The sequence below is a fragment of the Pollicipes pollicipes genome, unplaced genomic scaffold, assembly GCF_011947565.3.
Source record: "Pollicipes pollicipes isolate AB1234 unplaced genomic scaffold, Ppol_2.1 Scaffold_4295;HRSCAF=5057_pilon_pilon_pilon, whole genome shotgun sequence".
Lineage (NCBI taxonomy): Eukaryota > Metazoa > Arthropoda > Thecostraca > Pollicipedomorpha > Pollicipedidae > Pollicipes > Pollicipes pollicipes.
This window is the reverse complement of record NW_023596461.1, coordinates 16,666,476-16,688,423: the sequence shown is the minus strand read 5'-3', so window position 1 is coordinate 16,688,423 and position 21,948 is coordinate 16,666,476. Positions and strand designations below refer to the sequence as shown.

Below are 21,948 nucleotides of genomic sequence, written 5' to 3'. Positions count from 1 at the left end.
GGAAGCCCCAGCTGTGCAAAATGGATGCTGACTGCCCACAATACGCTCCCTACTGCGGAGAGGGCAAATGCCGCCGTGAGTAGCACACGTGTTTTAAGTTTGTCGTCCTTGGCCTTCTGCTCTGCGAGACGTATAAAGTTCGGCAAAGATATTAATGGACGGCAGATTAATTAGCAAGGACGGCGACCGCCAGTTACCTTTTCCTGCATCAGCTGCCGATGAATGGGCCAGAGGAAAAGTATTACACGTTGGTCTTTTAAGCAGCCTACTCTGTGGATTGCGACCACTAATATGTGATGTTTCAGGGGTGATAACACACTGCCGATCCGGCGAAGAGGGCATGGCTGGATGCAAGAGGTGCATCTGCGGCAAGGGCGTCTGGGCCTGCGTGTATAAGAGCTGTCCGGAACCATGTAAGTGCACATTAAGACAGCAGTTTACAGTTGCTTAGGCCTGGGCCTGCCTGTTTAGGCCGTTTGGGCCTGCGCGTATAAAAGCTGTCCGGAACCAGGTAAGTGCACATTAAGGCAGCAGTTAACAGTTGTTTAGATAGTATTTGTATGCATTGTTTGGTGTGTGTAAGTCGGAATGCAGTAGCAAAATGATGTAGTGCAGTAACACCTGATGTAGTGCAGTAGCAGAATGAATGAAGTGTCCTTAAGCTGCGCGTGACGCATTTCTGAACATCGGTTCGTATGGTCTATATCTTACAGCTACAGTGGACACCACATTTTGCGTCTATGTGGCAACATGAGCGTAATATGCTGTCATCATCATCATCGCCGCCGTCACCATCGCACCTCATGAAAAGGTTACGTTTCAAGTAAAACAAATGCATTGCCACAAATGGAAATGTTATAAGTATATCAGCGGAGGGTGCAATTGAATCATTTTCAAACCAGGAAGCACTGGCAATTGTTAGGGAGCCCTTGGCGCACTTTCGCTGCAATGCACGGCGCGACGCGAGCATAGGGAGAAAGGACCCTGTTGTCACCATGCTCACTACTACGGCATGTCTGTCCTTTGCAGTCAAACATGATGGAGCGGTGCCGTGTCAGTGGGAAGGATCTGAAGCTATGCCGCGACTGATCCTCGGTTCTGCCCTCGGCCACTGCAGCTGGAATTAGCAAGACAACAACCAACACGTTCAGAAGCAGCTTTAACCCTCGCCCTGACCTCGCCCCACATAATAGCGCGGAACGATAGAAAGTTTGATACGACCCACCCCTCCGATTTCCAAGCTAAGAAAGATAGAGCCTCGCGGAGAAAACAGTGAATTGGCCTCAACGAGCTCTCGCTATTAGTTTGGATTGTGTTGACAAGGTGCCTAGGTCAATAACTGACCCCATTCAAGCCAGATCAAAAGGCCAGTGACAACTACCATGCCAGACAAAACATGAACGACACAACGGTGTTTCGTGTTTAATTTTGAGCACACTGATGCATTTTATGTGTTTTCAGCATATGTTCATGGTGCAGGGCTCTGTTAATGCGACAGTGTTGGCCCGACATGTGCGATCGACGGCTTCGTCGGTAGCCACCCTGCCGGCCGCGGATCGCGGAGTTTTAGAGGGTTCCTACAAAACCATTCCTCGTTGGAAACCAGGAAAGCTAGAAGCATGCTGGTACGGTCAAAAACACGCGCAACTAACGTCCATTACGCTAGGGAAACTATGGGCGTGATTACACTACACCCAAGGCGCTATCCCCCAAAATCTTATGGGACTCACATCCCCCCCCCCCTCCCCTTCCCCCGCCGCTATCGGAGCGAGAGTTAATACGGTTAATGGGCTTCCTGAATTTGTGAAGACTTCGAGCACAAAAAATGCACGGTGCGCTGGTAAATGGACGCACCAAGAACTGTGGTCACTAAGCAAGGGGCGCCAGCACATCTGATGCACATTGAAATTTGAAGCCATGATCCGGAACAATGCATTCGGTACGAACGCTTGTCTGTGAGAACCCTGAAAATAGATTTTGGATGGCCACAAATGCAGTTTTTGACACCGCTCTGTGGTGCTCAATATTTAATCGGACACGTTGCAACCACCACATCTCTGTGATGTATTGCAAACGGTGTTCTATTAATTATTTTGTATTTGGTTTGAACAATATATTGTCAAGCGGTGCCAATGCTTTGTTTTATTGCATGTTTTATTGCATCACAGTCGTGGTCGTCATCATCGTCTACGACGTGCTCGTCCTTGAGCGCGTCATCGTCATTGACATCATCATCGCCATCGCCATCGTCATTGCCATCGTCATCGCCATCGCCATCGTCATCGTTCTCGTCCTCGTCCTCGTCCCCTGTTCGATAAATATGCTCCTCAACGCGTCATTGTTCGATGACGTTATCGTACCATGCACAACATAAATTGAGATCCAATTCCCAGCTATTTATGGCCAAAGAAATGGTGAGATTTTACTGATATTATCTTGTGGTCATGGACCTTGAAATAGTCTTCCATATAGTTTGGAATGTTTGCGGGCATGTAGAGCTGAAACCAAGATGGCTTTGGAAAAGCATAGTTGTGAACTGCATTAAGATGGCTATTTTTGCTCAAAACTCCATACAAATGTATACTATCTCCTTTAAGAAGAACAGGACTGAGCGTCAAATCGTATTCTTAAGAATATGGCACAATAACCGACTGAGCTAATAGTCCAAACCTTTACTCCTAAAAACAGACAGGGGAAAACGATTTTATCTTTGTGGTCTTCCCGTGTGTTATGCATTTGACATACACGATTATCCACGTCCACTATCACGTTATTCACTGTCACATTTTTCAGCAGCAGAACCGCTGATCCCTGGTAGCACTCTGATCTTTGATTTAACTGCCACTCTTTTCACGTTCTTGCGTCTGTCACAGGTTTAAACGTTGGCCACAGCACTCGGAGTTCCTTTACCTTCGACAGCACTAGGAGATTGGAACGACCCTCTTGGCGATTTTGCACTCGACGTGCCGGCTTTGTCGCGGTGCTCCGTAGAAATGGTTTGCGTTAGACGACCCGTGGCTGGACATAATGCCTAAGCAGTCTTTGCATCCGAGTTTATGTACGTGATCGTTTGCACGTTAGTAATTTTGTTCATTGGACAAAATACCACCTGGAGGCCGTCCCCAAATTACGGAACTCCTTTTTTGCAGTTTACAAAATTTGCCTCCTTTTAGATGCGCACTGGCTACGCTGGGATAAAAACCCTCACGTTGATCACCCTGTGCTAAGCGTAATGTTCCAAACACGTAGCGTCCGTTTGGCCCCGAACTGAATGGGAGATACGACAAAAAAAACAGACATGCTGCTTGTCATGAAAGGAAGTCAGCAGCGTCTGGTTTTCAGGGTTAAAACATGAAACGCCCCAAGCATTATTAAAGGTACATATGAGGGTAGCGTCACGACGTCACCCTCTGTAAAGTATTGCTTTATAACTTTGATCGCGTAGAATATTATGCAACACAAATAATGTCGCGTGTAGTTCGTGCTGTGAAAGCTCTGTATTTCTGTCATCAGTAGGATTTGTGTAAGCTACATTGTCCGTATACCCGGCCACAAACAAGAAGCCGGTTGCTAGCTTCATCAGCATAATGAAAGCTTCAGAGCCAAAGTTAATAACGTTTCTGACGACTGCAGGCGAAGCTAGCGCCAAAGACAGCTGAATTCTGAGGATCACGCAGGCTAACAATCCGACACTAGCGTGCAAGGCAGGATCTGTTGACGTCCGCAGCCAACCAAACCAAATCTAACTGATCCTGCCTTTGCTAATTTCTGACCCCTGCAGGCTTAGTCATAGCCATTGGCGCCATAGCCATTTCTAGGCAGATTACAAACTGCAAAATATCACATATCTCACGAGCTAAACATTAATTACACGTGTTTTTATAAATACGCGCCAGATTGTCCTCTGATAGTTTTGAGTGACACCCAACAACCTAAGACGGCGTTAGTGATGGTGAAAGATGGCCGATACGCGGCGTCCTTCATTGTTTTGTTACGCCTCTGCGAGCTGTCCATCACGGTTATGACGCATCATTCGGCGTCCAACGAGCCATCATCGAGGAACCCGACATTTGCTGCTAAGCATTGAGCAGGAGAGGATTGTCACTATGCTTTCTAAATTCATCGTCCTTTGTGTGGTTTTAGGCGTTGTGAGCAGCTCTCGGAAAGCTACAGGTAAGCGGCTTTATTCTTATCTAAATTGATAATTTTGTAAACGTCATTTCGTTTAACACGCTATTCGCTGAAGACTTTTGCGCAACGTTTAAAACATGTTTGCGAGTTTCATCTTTTGTGATTGCTTTTACAAACTATATTTTAAGCTAATAGTTTTCATCTCATTTAAGAAAACATAAGAATACCTCATTCACATTGAATCCTTTCAGCAAAGTGAAAGAATTCGTGTTTGGAAGTACAAAAAAGACCAGCGTGTGGCGTAACACACGATGGACCGAGATATTCACTAAAGTCAGTTCTAGATATCTTAGGTCATTGCTAAAGCCAGGCTGTAAAGCCCGGGTTAGGCTACTACTTTGTATAGCCTCAAAATACGTCATCTCAAGCTAGTTGCTTGGGATGTGCGCCTGGTGACAGACGTGAAGCGAATAAAAATTTTAAAACTCAACTTGTTTGAACTCAGATAATAGGCCTCATGTAAACGTTTTCTTTTAATTCAATAAAACACATCTAGTGTCACTTGCGGAAAATGCGTTTCCCCGAACGCATGAACTTTGGCCGACTTGTGGCGACCAAATGCATAAACTGCTGCATCATTTTTCAGGGTTGCGGCTCACACGGTGCAACATGGATGCTCGCTGCCCGGGTTATGCACCCTGCTGAGGAGAGAAACTTTCTTTTTTTTATTTCAGCCCCTCGGGCGTATGCGCTGTGAGGACAAATAACAATGTAAAACTCTGTGAGAAGGAAAAATTCCGCAAATAAAATGGAACACACTGGGTGTGGTTTGCGCCAAACCCTCATTTCCACATATTTTTTACTTCGATCGATCGAGTTATGGCGATATAGTGCACGTAAATATACTTTGGAATCATTGCTTTCAGGCTGGCCCAAGCTGTGCAAAACGGATGCTGACTGCTCGCATTACTTTCCCTACTGCGGGGAGGGCAAATGTCGCCGTAAGTAACCTACGTATATTGAACTTGTCCTTCTTGGCCTTTGTTCTGCGAGACGTGCGATAGTTCGGCAAAGACATTAACATGCACGGCATTCACCAGATGCCTTCTCCTCTAACTGTTGCCAATGCGTGGGCCGAGGGAAAAAACACACACACACACACACACACACACACACACAACACCACACACCACCACACACACACCACACACACACACACACCACACACACACACACACACACACACACACACACACACACACACACACACACACACACACACACACACACACACACACACACACACACACCGTGTGTTCGTCTGATCACATCATGGACTGACCACACCTGACCACGTCATGAGATTATCACTCTGTGGATTAACATGTTTGGCGATGTTTCAGCGGTTACAACATTCTGCATTTCCGGCGAACGCGGCGTTGCCGGATGTAACACATGTAAATGCGTACGTCACGGCTGGGCTTGTACAAAAATTTTACTTGCGGGTCATGTAAGTGAATGCATAGCAATTGTTGTGGCAATGAGTTATTGGCATCTAGATGGTGTCTCCAAGTGAATGACCAAATTGAGAGTTTTGTGTCCTGCTATGTCGCGGCACCATTTTTAAAGTTTGATTTCATACACTTTTACTGGTGCATTCCGGGTGTTGTGCAGCTTGCACAACAACATAAGACCCCGATACTTATACAGTTTAACACACGCCCGAGTGGAGGGGTCAAATTGACCCCCGGAAGGTTTTTTCCACAATGGTTTACGAAAGGCGCGGTGTACCCGCTCCAAATTTTGCACAGCTGTAGATAATTGAATAGCGGTTCGTTTGGTTTCCCAAATTTAGTTGCATCTTGCAAGGTCGCTGACTTTTGGCAGGTCCAATCAGACCAGGGTTTCAGAGAAGTCAGTTTCTAGGAAATTGCTCAAACCCATGAAACAACGAAGTGCTAGACGAAGCCGTACACCTCTGATATGCTTCCATAGGCAAAACAATATTGAATAAACAAATCACGTTGACCTGAGGTCAAGTATGAATGTCAGACCAATGTCAAAAACCAACCCGTCTTATTTCTCTAAGGTCTGCCGTATTTGATAGTTTCTGGCGCACATTAAAATTTACTGATAGCACAAGCCACATTATACATTTTCCATGGGCTTCTCAGAGGTCAGAATAAGTCATTGAACTGAAATGACCCATGTTAACGTCTTTTTATTTGAAACATACCGCTTAGCGTAATCTTTTGCACTTAGTAAAATGGAAAACCCAAAGCGGTCTTGCATGATTTTGGTCACTATGACCTTGAAGAGGTCAAGCAAGGTTCCTGACCCTTAATGGGCATGTAACCTTTTGCCTTGAAACAGATATCCAGGCTCCGGTGGCACTTTTGAGACCAACGTGTAATATGACCTTGTTTGACCTTATTTGACACGAAGGCCATGACCTAGAAGCCTCAAAACTTCATGACCTAGGAACCTAAAAATAGAAGAAATAAATGGAGTGCCAATCAACTTCGCATCAAACACACATATTTGCGTGATTTTACGACGTTTCTACTGACTTGGTGCCATGTTTTTCCAATGTATTTCGTGCCGCCTACAGAGACGTTGTCTTTATGCAATGCTTCTGCTCCAGGCTATAGGTTCGTAGCGCCAACGCGTCAGGTGGATTGTGACAGGTTTCATAGCACACGGAATTTTTGTCTCACTTTAAACTCAGCAGACCAAGAAATCAAGCGCGCCGTTAGCGGACCCTCGCCGCAACACACGACGCGACGTCAGCATGGCAGCAGTGGTGCTGTTGTCACCATGCTCACTATAGCATGCCTGTGTCTGCAGATAAGCATAAAGGAGCGGTACCGTGTCGGCTGGCAGGGGACCTGCCACTGTGCCGTTAAATATCTTCGGCACTGCTTCGGCAACTTCAGCTGGAATTGCAAGAGCACGGCCGCCACTTTCAGAGGCAGCTTTGGAGCTGGTAATGGGAGTTTCTGAACGTGTGAAAAATCCGCGCACAAAAAAAATACAATATGCTTTGGGGGATCGCACGCACGAAGAACTGTGAGTCAAGACAAAGAGTACAGACACCTCTGATGAGCTCTGAAACATGATGTGATGATCCAAAATGATGTATTCATCGCAACATCTGTCTGTGATGACCCTGAAAACGCCTCTTTTAACACCACAAATACAGTTTTTGACACCGCTTTCAGGAGTTCTGTATTTCTTTTCACACATAATGCGACCAGACCGAAACCAGCCCAGAACTTTGCGCCCTGACCAGACCTCTGCGACAGAACGCAAACTTTGCTGCACTTCTTATTGTTATTTTGTGTGGAAAATAAACCATCAGGCGGTCACGATGCATCATTCATTTTCATGATGACAATATAGCGGCATCGTCATCGTCACCATCATCGTCATCGTCATCGTCATCGTCACCATCATCGTCATCGTCATCGTGTCACCATCATTGTCATCGTCAGCGTCATCGTCGCCGTCACTCCCATCATTATCACGACCACTACCATTGGCCACACAACCACCACCATCGTTATCACCACCACCATCGCAATCATAACCAAGCATCGCACCCAAAGGCCTCACCATCGTTGTGACCAACAGTGCGACTACCGTCACAACTGCCACCACCATGATGATAAACATCATCATCATGATCACCTTCAGATTCATATTTAGAGAACCATGTGCGAGCACGTATAAGCAACCTTCGCTGATGGTGTAAAGTTCGAAAGGTTCGATAAGGAAGCCACCACCTATTTACTAAGACAAGCAAGTATGAGCGTCCAGTGATGTTCCGCGCCACACGTTCGGGGTGGGGGTCAATTTTAATGTCCAGAAATATGTGTTTTCAAAATCATTTCGGAACGGCGTGGCAGAGCAGCGTCAAAATTCACAGAACTGTAGGCAATGGAATAGCCAAAGTTTTACTTACAAAACTGGATATATGTGGTTAGGCTACTGATAGGTCAAAGTTAGCCCAAGGTTGTCAATGTGGGTAATTTTTAGGTTATCGTTCAGAATGATACGACAACGTAGCTTTAGACTAAGTCATACAACTTTGATTGTCTTTGACAGCTTGACTGTTGAAATCAGGATTAGGACCAAATCATTTTACCTTAGTTTACCTACAGATTCAGATCAAGGTAAAAAAACTCACCACGTTATCAATGGAAAATTTGCCTTATAAGATAGTTTTTAACTACCACTTCGCGTTTTTGGACTACGACGCAGAAGATTTCTTGGTTTGCCTTCATGACGTTCAAGGAAGGTTACTGGCCTAACAGGATCTCAATTAAGCGTTTGCTTTGAGGAGCATGCCGCCCAAGGGCGGTGCTTGGCGCCGATGGTAATTTCGAATATCAAATTAATCCAGAAGGTACGTTGGGTCATTTTCACCTGCTTATGTTAAATTTGGTCACAAACTTACTATTAGCACATTGACACTTTGCATACAAGTGGTACCTAATTTGGACGGGTTGTGTGTAGAGCAGAGACACTGTTGTGGGGTGGGGTTCTGTAATGCTTGCGTGGTGCTTGTGGTGCTTGGTTCTTGCGCTGCACTGCTGCCGGGCTGCCGCTGTATGCCTGTGCTCCGCCGGCGCCGCTGTCACATCTTACAAAAGCGAATTCATATTGAGGAGCCCATTGGCCAGCATACGAGTCAAATGATGCAAGCCCACGACTCAGCACGTTGTGCACCCGACATCATTACATACTCATGTGACTCACAAAGCCAGGATGAGGCGGGTGACCGGGGTATTGGCGGAACGGTAGGCCCGATCAGATACCATGAACGGCTTCTCTCCGTACATGGCTGTGCGCCCCTATGCACGGTACTCCACCTCCATCGCTGAGCTAACGACAATATTTAAGCGAGGCAAAATTGGAGCTATTAAATGCAACAATAATCAATTGCACTGATAACACGCTCAAATTGGCAGGGACACAACGCAAGCGGTGAATTACGTTGGCAGTGGCCGGTGAAAAGCAGCCCTCGCAGCCTCCCTCGGCCTCACACCCGTACCTCTGTGTTGAACGGAGAAGACCACGCAAACTCAGACGACTGGGTTTGCTGGGTTGGGTACGACTGGGCTGGGTACTGGCGAGCTCTCACCGCCCATCAGACCAAATGTAAAACACGTACGCCTACGTCATCGCCGGAGCGTAGGCATGCATTAAAGACAAATACAATTATATGCAATGACTTCTGCCAATGAGTATTTCAAAATGACTTATTGAACGAATGGCGCGCACCATCACGTGCATCTCTAAACACGGACTGGGTTGAGCAATCTTATTTTGTAACTTGGTCCTGCGTTATGCATTTGATCTGTCACTAGGTACCACATTTTTCAGTCTTAGAGCCGCCAATCCCTGTAAGTGGCTTAGCTCCCATTCCCCACGTCCTTATGGTTGCACCAGACATTTGCTTGGTTCACAGTTGTAATTCCTGGTTTTCACTGGTTTGTCCCACAAAGCAGAACCCTGAATCATGTTTCCCTGGTTCTTTCGACAAAATAAAACCGGGGTTCAAGTTCTTGCTAGCTCTTCTGATAAACCAAGATCCTGGATCTTTGGATCCAAGATTGGACCTTGCGCTGGTATTTCGACAAAACAAAACCATGGATCTTTGTTCCGACTAGTTCCTTCGACAAAGCCATATCCTGGATCCTGGAAATTCTCACACAGCGCACCCTTACAAAGCTCTGTTCTCGCACCACATGAAATTCACACACCATCGGGCAAGTCAAACGGTATGTCCTGATGGCACCACTGCAACCAACATAGCATTACTCTTAGTTGAAGACCTTTGCCTCTGGACGACCCACAGATTCCTGCTTGAATGAAAAAGCTAAAGATAATGTTTGACACTTGAAGATAAGGAACCAAACATCATACATGATGGCGTAAGCTCGCTTGTAACCACTGGTCAACTTTGAAGTGAAAAACTGCTCTGGAAAACATTATTTCTGTTTTGGGCGAATACATTCGGTAATATCTCACTCATTGCGTGATCGTACTTTGCATAACATTGATTTAGAGTCAATTGACGGCCGTATTATTCTGGAAATCGTGCTCGCAAACGTCAGATATAAGCGACTCGACAATTATATTTTGCTTGGCTTGATCGCCGCGTTGCCAATGGCATGGCATGATTTGAATGACTATTTTAGCGTCAGGGATGCCTGGGCGAACTTAAAGTAGCCTGAGCAATATAGTCTGTGCATGTTTGCGGACGTGTGGCTCAGAAACTAAACGGACTTAGGTCTTAGGAAAGGCAGGACTGGGAATTACATCAAATGATATTCAAGATGGCCGGTTCAGCTCAAAACGTAACACAAAAAGGGAGCACACCCTTTAAGAGCCACATAACACATACATGCGAAACAGTCGGCATTTACTGATATGCCCACTACAGCTAATAAGGCTTTACTGCTAGTTAAGATGGTTTCCTGACGCATGAGTACATGACACCTGAAGCTACGTGCTTATCATTGCCGGACAGTGGGGTATCTGTTATGAATGGTGCAGTAATCAACTTCATCAGATCTGGCAATGTCCAGATAGATTTCAAGGTAATAAAAACACTGCTGTTATCTCAGTTTTTCAACCATCAAGGTATCTCTAAGATGCTGTCAAACTTCCAGCTAACAAGAGTTGCAAAAGGTTTTTTTGTTGTAAATATGTTGTATTTTCCGGCTGACGGGATGTGGCGGATGGGCCTGACTTTTTAAACATGAAATATTTGCCTTCTCAAGGTAGGGCCGATATTGATTGAACGGCGAATGTTTGTTATGCACTTACGGAAAAGAAACAGGAAAGGAAACGATCCAGACCCGCAAACTCATAGAACTTCCATTGTCCATGCTGTCAAATGTAAACAAAAAGTGAATAGCTACGTGTAATCTGTCTATGTTGTGTTCATGTTCTTCTCGCTTTCAAATTTGCAATTTCCTGTCAAATGATGTCCTTGCTGTTAATCAAATAAGGATGTGTCCATGCTCGCATTTTAAAAGCAATCAGCTCACTGCGTCAGAGCCCCAGGCTTATAACAGATGATATGAGTGAGATGTTGGCCAGAAATCTTACATGCGACACGTAATACATGAGCGGCCTCTGTAGCATTAGAAGTTGTATAACATCTGTTGTGTGCGATCTGTTGCATTAGAAGCCGTATCGCCTGGCCGTGCATCCATTAGAAAGCAACGTTGCGTAGAAGTCATAACGTGACAGTTATCTGGTTCTGCCGGTGGAAGCATTTGTATTAGGAGCATTGACCGCACACAGTCACAAACCAGTAGCCGGCGGCTTATTTCACGAGGATGTTGAAAGCTAAGAACTAAAACCCGGTTCTGAAGGCTGTGGATGAGGATTACGCCGGAATCAAAAGCCGTGGTCGAGTTTGGTGCATGGTAACTTCCCCCGAGACTAACGTCAGGCCGGAAAAACGGGCGCCATCGGGGGACAGGGCCGCCTGCTGGATTATCTATGTGCGTTTCTAGAATGATAATTATATCCATTTGTTGTCCTAAAAAGCACTTTTTCAGCCCAAGTAATCTACATGCGCATGCAAGTTATAACGTGACATGTGCGGATCAAAATCATGCACCTGTTATGCATCTACTCCGCACATTTCTTTTTCATAAGTTCGCATTAGTCCCAGTGTTGATAGTCCGTCCTATGATGTCGTTAGTGATCGTAAAAGGTGGCCGATACGTGGTGTTCTCCATCACTTTGTGACGCCTCTGCAAACTGTCCATCACCGCATGACGCATTCGGTTTCCAACAACCATCGTTGACGGGCCCGACATTTACCGCTTAACACTGAGCGAGTGAAAATGGCTGCCATGCTCGCTAAGTCTGTCGCCATTTGCCTCGTTTTAGGCATCTTGAGCAGCCCAAAGACAGTTCAAGGTAAGCAGCTCCGTGAATGTAACTTACGCGCTTTGGAATCAACATATCATTTTTTATATGTGCCATGAATTTGACCACGCGGCGCATTTGACGTGTACACCAGCTGCTCTCTTGCCAGGCAGGCATGAGGTCGCTGTTCACGCTCCAGGTGAAGGCGTTTACGCACTTAATGGTCATTCGGACATTATACTGATTTCTCGGCCGAAACATCAGTGCTCAGTTCTGCTAAGATATTACAATGTATCCTCCTGACCCACCTGACTCATTATCTGTGAGCTACCCGCTTTTCGTCCTAGAATATGTCTGAGATGTTATTCTCTTCAGCATGCACCCGTGAGAGGACAGGGCGCGACATTAGGCTAAGCACTACCGCAGTGTTTTAGATCACAGCTTCAAGCTACAGTGGTGACGAAACAAACAGTATAGCGTCGTATGCTTTGACCACAGTGTTACTATGCCGTTTGTTCAATGTACTTTCACGATGTTTAAAACTGATAATTTTTTCGGTTTTCAGCTAACAAAAAACTTAAATCGGCTTATTTGCTTGCTACGGCTTCCACTTTGTCCGAGACAAACACGGGCTATATTTCTTGTTCACCCTCAATCTGCCAGAATTCAGCCGTTCCGGTAGCTCACTTGATTGGACCGTCTGTGCTCCGACCTACCCCATCCGGTGCTCTTATCCTCGTTCTTAATTTATCATGAATCCTCGCGACGCTCCGCCTGTCCGAGACAGGTTGTCTGCGCCAGCCACGAGGGGGCCGAGAGGCCCGCTGGAGCGGGACCCTCTTTCAGGTTGGGTTATTTTAGTTCAATGACACTGCTCACAGAAAATATTCAGTGATCACTCCTTGCCGTAAATGCATAGTGATCATTTCAACCCAGTTGTAGTGGAAGCGAGGCTTGTGGTATAAGAGAAGTAAATAGATGATTTTTATTTGACTGCTCCACATTTAAACATATTGAGTCAAACATAATTTACTACTTGGGTAGTTTACATTAATAAGCTACCAAGAACGCTTCTTTTTGCCCAGAATTATTTATGCAATTAATAGTTAAACCTGATATAACCATTGTGGTGCAACGACATTCTTGCTGTTGATAGTCCTTCGACATTGTTAAATCAGTTGTTACCAGTTATTCATAAATTATAAGCTGCTGTGTCATAGGCTTGACAAAGAATAGTCAATCAATGTGGTACATTGTGTAATGTCATGGGCCAACAGCTTCATTTTGGCGCCCCCCTCAGTGCCGTACTGCGGCATGACATAATGAACAACCATATGGTTTTTCTACTGCAATCCATGCTGCTTTCATAACAAATTCCATCACGAAAAGATGGGTTAAGCGGGAACTGTTGTATCGGCTTCCCATCTGACATATGACTGACCAAAAACACATGATGCAATATAGAAATCGCTTTCAGCAAAGCAGACAAACAATGCGTGGCATCACTTGCTCACCCTGTTTCGAGGAATCCACAAAACGCAGGTGAGAAAGATGCAAACACATTTTCCACTTCCACAGTCATGCAACATGCTGCAGCCATCAGGCTGCTTGTTAAGCAATAACAGGAAAATTTTACATGTGGTGAGGTGACGCTGCAAACATGCTAACCTTGCACAAGGCCGGAGACACGACAAATCCATGTAGCTATGGTTGGATGGGCAAAATGCAAAGAAATGATGAAGCTGCCAGCGCACACAAGGCTCACGATACGAATTATATTAAGTGCTATCCAAGACACCAACAGCAATACTTTTCCACCTTTCTCAGCACCCAGCATCTCACGCAAGTTGCAGTGCCTACGTCATTGATGAATCACGAGCAATGTTCGCCTGCATACGAAATTTGCCACGACAGTACAGTGCGCAGCAGTGGTAATACAGCTCTACATTTTCGGAATTCTTTAGGGAAAGACAATTTTGCAAAGCCATATAATGTGAGCCTACATTAAGCATGTCCATTACTGAGCTGCACGCACCAACCCCTACTGCCAAAATGAATTGCTAATATAATCATATGCAATGGATTAATCGCATGCTGTAATACCTCAATGGGTTCAAAATGTTGGCAAGATCATAGTGAAGTACCAGCTTGCCTTTGTACACCCCTGTAACATAGGTGCTAGTGTTTCTCTTAGTTTGCGGGCTATCCTTTGTTATGTTCAAACACAAACATGAAGGTAGAGGCAGGTAACAACATATCACATTTTATTTGGAGTCAGTAGCCCTGAAGAATACCAAAACAATGCTCTCTCTCAGAAGTACAAACCTCGCACGCATACTTCACATCACATCAATATCAATACAAGCCACTGGCACACGCCACCAGTTATCATACACATTTCAAGCCCCCGATTCACGCTCTTTTGTCAAAGAAGTCCATAAAAAAATCAAATATGTCCGTCCCGGCGGCTCAGTTGGTTAGAGCGCCTCCTTTCCAATCCACCCACCCGTGGCGGGGTGGTTTCGGGTCGCTTAAGGGCGTTCGCTATTTGCCCATGACAGGTATGGCCTGCGGCCGGTGGCAGCGGTCGCGCTGAAGGCCAGTTGACGTCAGAGTGCATGACGGACCGTGCCAAGCATTGCGGCACGTTGAGCTTTCGCCACCAAATTTCTGCCGTTGACATGGAATTGCGCGATCGGGTGGTAGGGGTCAGGGCTCACACAACAAAACACTGCTTAGCGTTAGGTCTGGTCCCAGAAATCCATCCATTCAAAGGGTTCGGATACAATTGCAAAAAAGAAAAAAAGTGTGATATCACGCTTACACAGCTCGCGGGACTATCAAATTGCAGGTTTTCTTGCAATTTTTGCACATATTTTCAGTCATGACACCGCATTTCACCGTCATATCCATTCAAAACAAAGTCCCAATTGGTGTTTATGGCAATGCGGCTCAAGACGTACCTGTAGAACACAAATTTTTGTTCAAAATTAGAGTTGTACAATACGTGTGAAATGTCTAGTGAAATATATACCTAAAATTACTGTAAGTTTCCCTAATTTCATAATGCCTGGCTAACCCATAAACCCGTGCAAGGTTCAATCCTCCTGTAGACAACGCGCCGACCGGTCTGTCTGTAAGAAATACGGCAGAAGAAGAGAAAAAAAAGCGCCAGCAAGGGAACAAGACAGATTTGCCGTCGCTTCTTCTGTTTTTATCACTTTTGAAGGAGTGCCCGTCATTTAAGTGCTGTACTTTTTTGCAGGCAGTGGTGTTCTTTTTTATAATGTTGACCTGTGGCCTAGAAATAAGGAGAACTGACCCGTTCACGACGAGTGCCGTACAACCTGCAAGTGCCCAAGCTTACGTTCGCGACAAGCATTCAGCAGCGAAATCTTGCTAACAGCCAATCACCTTCCGCGCATTGTATCATACGTGCCGCATCATCCCTTTTCCGAATGTAGCAGCGGCCATGCTCTTTTGACCATAAGTAGAGAACAGCTACAGTATGAATGCGATCGCATGACGTTTCTATGACGTCACTAATCCCGGGGCAACTTTGAAATAGGCTCCAAATAAACCTTTTCGCACTTTTGCGGGCGTGTAACTCAGGACCAGAGGGTTTTGGGTCTTAAAAGGGACGTGACCGTAAACTTCATCAAAAGGCCCTCAAGATGGCTATTTCAGTTCAAAACGCCACACAAATGCGGAACATCCCCTTTAACTGGCCGTGGGGGAGTGTGCTCTGCTAGCTAAAATTAAAACGCAAAACCCTTTTAGAAGGAAAACTTCCGGTAAGAGAACAAAATGCATTGGGCGTGTGTTGCGGCGAAGGCCCCTTTCCTCATCCTTTGACTTTGATGGGCCGAGTCACGGCGATCTAGCGCATGACATTACACTGTGGAATATGATTTTTCAGGCTGGAAATCCAAGTGGTGCAGAACGGATGCTCACTGCTCGCGATATGCTCCCTACTGCGGGGAGGGCAAATGTCGCCGTGAGTAGCCTGTTTACGCTAACTTTGTCGTTCTTTGCCGTTTGTTCTGCGAGGTGTGCGTGTTTCGCCAAAGACATCACAAGGACGGCGTTCACCAGATGCCGTCTTTGCAATGCGTCAACCATTGCTAATGCACACGTTTCCTCTACCAGTTACCGATGCAATAGACCAAAGAGGACACGACATGCGCTGTGCTCACCTGATTACCTTATTGCTATGCTGTATTAATGGTTGTAAAAGTTGATCTGTGATGTTTCAGCGGTGACAAAATTCTGCAGATCGGACGAAAAGGGTGTGGCTGCGTGTAACGCATGCCACTGCGAGGGCCATCACTGGAGCTGTACGGAAATTGGCTGCGCGAAAATTGTAAGATCGTTCATTGTTAAGGATTTGTAACGTTTGTTAGATAATGTATATATATGCTATATATATAATATATTAAGTATCTATCTCTCCTCTCTCTCTCTCTCTCTCTCTCTCTCCTGCTCTCTCTCTCTCCTCGTCTCCTCTCTCCTCTCCTCTCTGTCTCTCGCTAAATCTCTCTCTCATCTCTCTCTATACACCATAATGTACCCACCTGTGCGTACCGGTGGGGAATACAGAACATGTTGGCACACATTCATGGACACCTTTTTAAAACTTGATCATAACGCAATGTTGACGGTGCATTTAGGGTGCCATAGTCATGTCAACAACACGTGTAACAGGTGACACTTCCTCACAGTTTGATGAATGCTTTCAAACCGTTGCCACAAACGTGCAACGAAATAGAAGAATAAAAGAAGTAGCATTAGGACGTTCGCTGTAGAATTTCTGAACAACGGTATTTCTAGTCTTTGCATTTTACTGGTAGCGTGGAACGACATTTTTTTGTAATGCATTTCGGCTACATGCGGCATAATGCATTGTCATATATCATTATCGCCATTATAATCATTGGGTACTTATGAGAAGTTCGCGTTTCAAGTAAAATATCCGTAATGACAGTGTCATCATGTGGAATTGTCATAAACATATCAGCACAACAAAAATATGTGACCCAGGCCAAAACTAAGAACACTGATCATTTTAGTTGGTTGACTCTTTTCGCCGTCATAACCCGGCATAAAGCCAGTATATTAGCAATGGTCCTCTTGCCTCCATGCTCACTACAGCACATCTGTGTTTGCAGTCACCATGATGGAGGCAGTACCGTGTCGGCTGGCAAGGGACCTGTCGGGATGCCGCCATTGATCTCATTACCGCTTCGGCAACTACAACTGGAATTGCAAGACAACAGCCAAAGCTTTCGGAAGCAACTTTAAAATCGTTCATGCGCTCTCTTATTTTCGAGGGCTATGAGCACAAAAATGCAATATACCCTGGGAACGCGTGCACCAAGGGCCATTGAACAGGATAAAAAGCACTAATACTTTGATACACTCCAAAAGTTGTGTTAACGATCTGGTCTAGCGGGTTAGGTTGCAAACAGCTTCTGCGAGGACTCTGAACATGTTTGGAATTTGATGGTCACAAGTCAGCAGTTTTTATATTGCTGTATGGTATTCACGGTTTTTTTTGCGCAACCAGAACAACCGAACGGATCTCTGCAATGGAATACAAACTTGCTGCATGGCATTATTTTTGGCATGTTCAATCATCGAAAATATACTGGCAAGAAGTTGCGAATGTATTATTATTTATTTTCAGGGTCATCACCACCAGCCAATCGTCATCGTTATCGTATCCTGCTAATCGGTCATCGCCATCCTCATCGGTCATCGCCAGTCGCTAATAACCATCGTAATCATCGTTCGTTATCCGTAACCATATCATCATCACAACTTACCACTATCATCGCCAAATCATCGCCATCATAAGCATACTATGCATGAACGACATGGTCTCACCACTGCTGTAGCGATCAGTACAACCACGACCGCTATAGGTAAACACTATGACCATATTCGTCACCATTATCATCACCTCCACCATCACACGCTTAGAACCACACGTGCATGCACAAGAGCCTTCGCTGACGATGTAGAAGCGCGAACGCTTGAATCAGGACGCCGATCGAAGAAGATTGCAGGGCTTATCAATCAACAAGAAAGCAGCTTTAACAGTTTTAATGGGTTGCTGATTTTGTGGGAACTTGGAGCACAAAAATGCAATATGGCATGCGGAAACGTACGTACCAAGGACTGAGCAGGACAGAGCGACTTTTGATGCGCACTGAAATTTGACGTAATGATCTGAATTAAGACGTTCGGCTCTAGCACCTGTCTGTGAAAGCCATGCTTTTTTAAAGCCGATAGTGCGTTTTTGGGCAGTTATCTCTCGAGCGATAGAAATAAAACATTGCTGTATTTATAATCGCTTTTTGAATGTATCTGAAAAATACAAAGCCAAACGACGATCACACATTGTTTCATTTCGGAAAATCATCGCCATCGTCGTTGTCAGCTTCATCATTATCGTCATCTTCATCGTCATCGTCATCGCCATCGTCATCATCATCGTCGTCGTCATCATCATTGTCATTGTCATTGTCATTGTCATTGCCATTGTCAGCGTCATAGTCATCGTCACCATCACCACCACCGCGGCCACCACCACCACCACCAACACGTTGTTGCAAGTCCCCACACCCGACGTTCTAGAACACAAGTGTAAAAAGGAGTTAGTCTCGTATGCCATCTACAGCCCTTCCCATTTGGCAGTGACTTTTAAGAATGAGCTTTCATGTAGCATCAGACAGGGGCGCAGCTAAAGTTTGCGATGAAGGTGCTACCAGGATTTGCAGCGATGGTGGGGGCTGTTTATCTTTTACCAGCGAGTCACAGACGTTAACAGGTATAGTACCTGGCGTATCAATGAGTCATCAGAGTTGGTTTGCCCTGGTGCCTTTGAGGGTTGTTTCAGCTCCGTGTCGCGCATGTTCACCCGGCTATCCTGTAGTCTTGCGGCTTGACTACGGCTGTTTGACTCTACATGTCCCTGCCTACGGTAACGTTTATGAGATGTAAAAGCAAAATGGTGTTCCTGATCACTAGATTTAGAACCATACTCACAGGTGCCATGATGAAAAACTGCGCTTGAACCTGACGGTGGGGCCCTATAGCCCCATGACCTCCCCGCCCCTCACCAGACAATATGAAACCAATTGTATATGTGTGAAAAGCATTACGCAAAATCTGCATGGCATGCGACACAATTTACAGGGTGGAAAACCTATGGGACTTTTCCATCCTACAAACGCTACCGCAGGCAGGGACATGCAGAGTTAACAGCCTTAGCCAAGCCGCGAGACTACAGGATAGCCGAGTGAACATGCACGACATGGAGCTGAAACAACCGTTGAAAACACCAGGGCAAACCAACTTTGATTACCCATTGGTACGGCAGTTACCTGTTAACGTCTGTGACTCGCTGGTAAAAGATAAACAGCCCCCACCATCGCTGCAAATCATGGTAGCACCCATCGCAAACTTAAGCTGCGCCCCTGTCTGATACCACCTGAAAGCTCATTCTTAAGAGACACTGCCAAATGGGAAGTGCTGTAGATGACATACGAGACTAACCCTTTTTTGCACTTGTGTTCTAGAACGTCGGGTGTGGGGACTTGCAAGGGTGTTAGTGGTGGTGGTGCTGGCGGCGGTGGTGGTGATGGTGACGATGACTGACCCTGGCAATGACAATGACAACAATGACAATGACAATGACAATGATGATGACGACGGCGATGATGATGGCGATAGCGATGACGATGACGGTGAAGATAACGATAATAATAAAGGTGGGAATGACGATGGCGATGATTTTCCGAAATGGAACAATGTGTGATATTCGTTTAGCTTTTTGTATTTTTCAGATACAACCAAAAAGCGATCATAAAGACAGCGATGTTTTATTTCTATCACCCAAAAGATAGATGTCCAAAAACGCACTATTGCCGGCTTAAAAAAACGTGTTTTTTTACCGACAAGCGCGAGCCGAACGTCTTAATTCAGATCATTACGTCAAATTTCAGTGCGCATCAAAAGTCGCTCTGCCCTGTTCAGTCCTTGGTACGTACGTTTCCGCATGCCATATTGCATTTTTGTGCTCCAAAGTTCCACAAATTCAGCAACCCATTAAAACTTTAAAACTGCTTCCGAGAGTGGCGATTGTTCTTTTGCAATTCCAGCTAATGCTGCCGAAGCGGTACCGAGGATGATTCGCGGCATCCCATCGCAGTCTCTCGTCAGCCGACGTGGTACCGCTCCACGAAAATAAATCACAAACACACAGATCCGCGGTAATAAGCCTGGTGACAGCAGTGGTCGACACGACCACTGCTGCTGCACTGGCGTTGTGCAATGCTATTACGGTTAAAGAGGTTGCCAATGGCTGTTAAATTGCTTGGAGTACTAAGTGCTTGTCTGCACGGTTTCAAGCTTGGTGAAATGTTTCGCACGGTATTAAACCTGCGACACACCTCCTTAAAGCTTTGTCACTGCGAATCACTTACTTGAAGCGTAAATGGCAGATAAAAAGGGCGTAAATCGATACATGTCACTAAATACATGACGCAAAATGTGATCTCAACCGCAGCAGAACCATTATAACATCACGTGACACCATACACAAAAGGGCTTTATGCACTGTTTAATGACGCCTCTTTATTTCGCTGTTGTTTACACTGCAGGGCCCTGGGACTCTGTTACGTATACGAGCTGCGCGATGTCCGAAATGCACCGATAAAGTGCATGATTATTTCGTTTTAAGGGTTGTCATAAGAGGATACACAATCCCACTATGCAAATTATCTCGTCAGTAATTGACAGGCAAACACTATATCTATTCATATAATATATAATATATATTATATATATATAATATATATATAGGGTTTGCCTGTCAATTACTAACGAGATAATTTTTATAGTGGGATTGTGTATCCTCTTATGACAACCCTTAAAACGAAATAATCACGCACTTTATCGGTGCATTTCGGGCATCGCGCAGCTCGTATACGTAACAGAGTCCCAGGACCCTGCAGTGGAAACAACAGCGAAATAAAGAGGAAATAAATTAAAAAAAGAAAAAAAAGAAGAAGAAGAAGAAGAAGAAGAGAGAGAGAGAGAGAGAGAGAGAGAGAGAGAGAGAGAGAGAGAGAGAGAGAGATAGAGAGAGAGAGAGAGAGAGAGATAGAGAGAGAGATATATATAGAGAATACATATATATATATAATTATGTATTATAATATATATATATATATATATATATATATATATCTATATATATATATATCTATATCTATATATCTATCATATCTATATGTTATATATCTATATACACATATATATATAATATATATATATATATATACACATATGTAAAGGTGTACCAAAAATAGTAAATATACGCATGCACTACCATCCGCGGCCAAGTTTTGTACAACCCCAGAGGCCGCTCTATCACCACGTTAGTAGCTGTTGCATCGAGCCCTGCCCTGTTCGCCGCATTTGGAGCGCATTGTCGACGCTGAAACATCACCGAACAATCAGTGATCAGGTCGCATAGTGATCATCCCATGACGCCAGTAGATGTGGTCAACCCATGTGCTGATCAGATTATCACAGGATGTGTGTTTTGCCTTGGCCCATTGCATCAGTAACCGTTATTAAAGGCATCTGATGAGCGCTGTCCTTGTTTATCAATTAACGCTGCAATCTTCTCCGATCGGCGTCCTGATTCAAGCGTTCGCGCTTTTACACCGTCAGGGAGGGCTCTTGTGCATGCACGTTTGGTTCTCAGCGTGTGATGGTGGTGATGATAATGACGACGAATATGGTAATAGTGTTTACCTACGGCGGGCGTGGTGGATGTACTAAGTACTACAGCAGTGTTGAGGCATATGGTGGTGATGCATAGTAATGATTATGATGACGGTAGTGGTA

General features: G+C 45.1%; 3 long non-coding RNA genes across 3 annotated transcripts; all 3 read left to right on the top strand.

The window, feature by feature from the left end:
- On the top strand, positions 1–1,063 carry LOC119096310 (uncharacterized). Its single transcript, XR_005094049.1, has 3 exons — positions 1–75; positions 306–413; positions 1,030–1,063. It is a non-coding gene; the product is annotated as an uncharacterized LOC119096310 (long non-coding RNA).
- A 2,961-nt stretch (positions 1,064–4,024) lies between these two features.
- LOC119097132 (uncharacterized) lies at positions 4,025–5,627 on the top strand. Its single transcript, XR_005094136.1, has 3 exons — positions 4,025–4,173; positions 5,058–5,132; positions 5,535–5,627. It is a non-coding gene; the product is annotated as an uncharacterized LOC119097132 (long non-coding RNA).
- A 6,354-nt stretch (positions 5,628–11,981) lies between these two features.
- On the top strand, positions 11,982–16,393 carry LOC119097619 (uncharacterized). Its single transcript, XR_005094168.1, has 3 exons — positions 11,982–12,078; positions 15,947–16,024; positions 16,284–16,393. It is a non-coding gene; the product is annotated as an uncharacterized LOC119097619 (long non-coding RNA).
- The last annotated feature ends 5,555 nt before the right edge of the window (positions 16,394–21,948 follow it).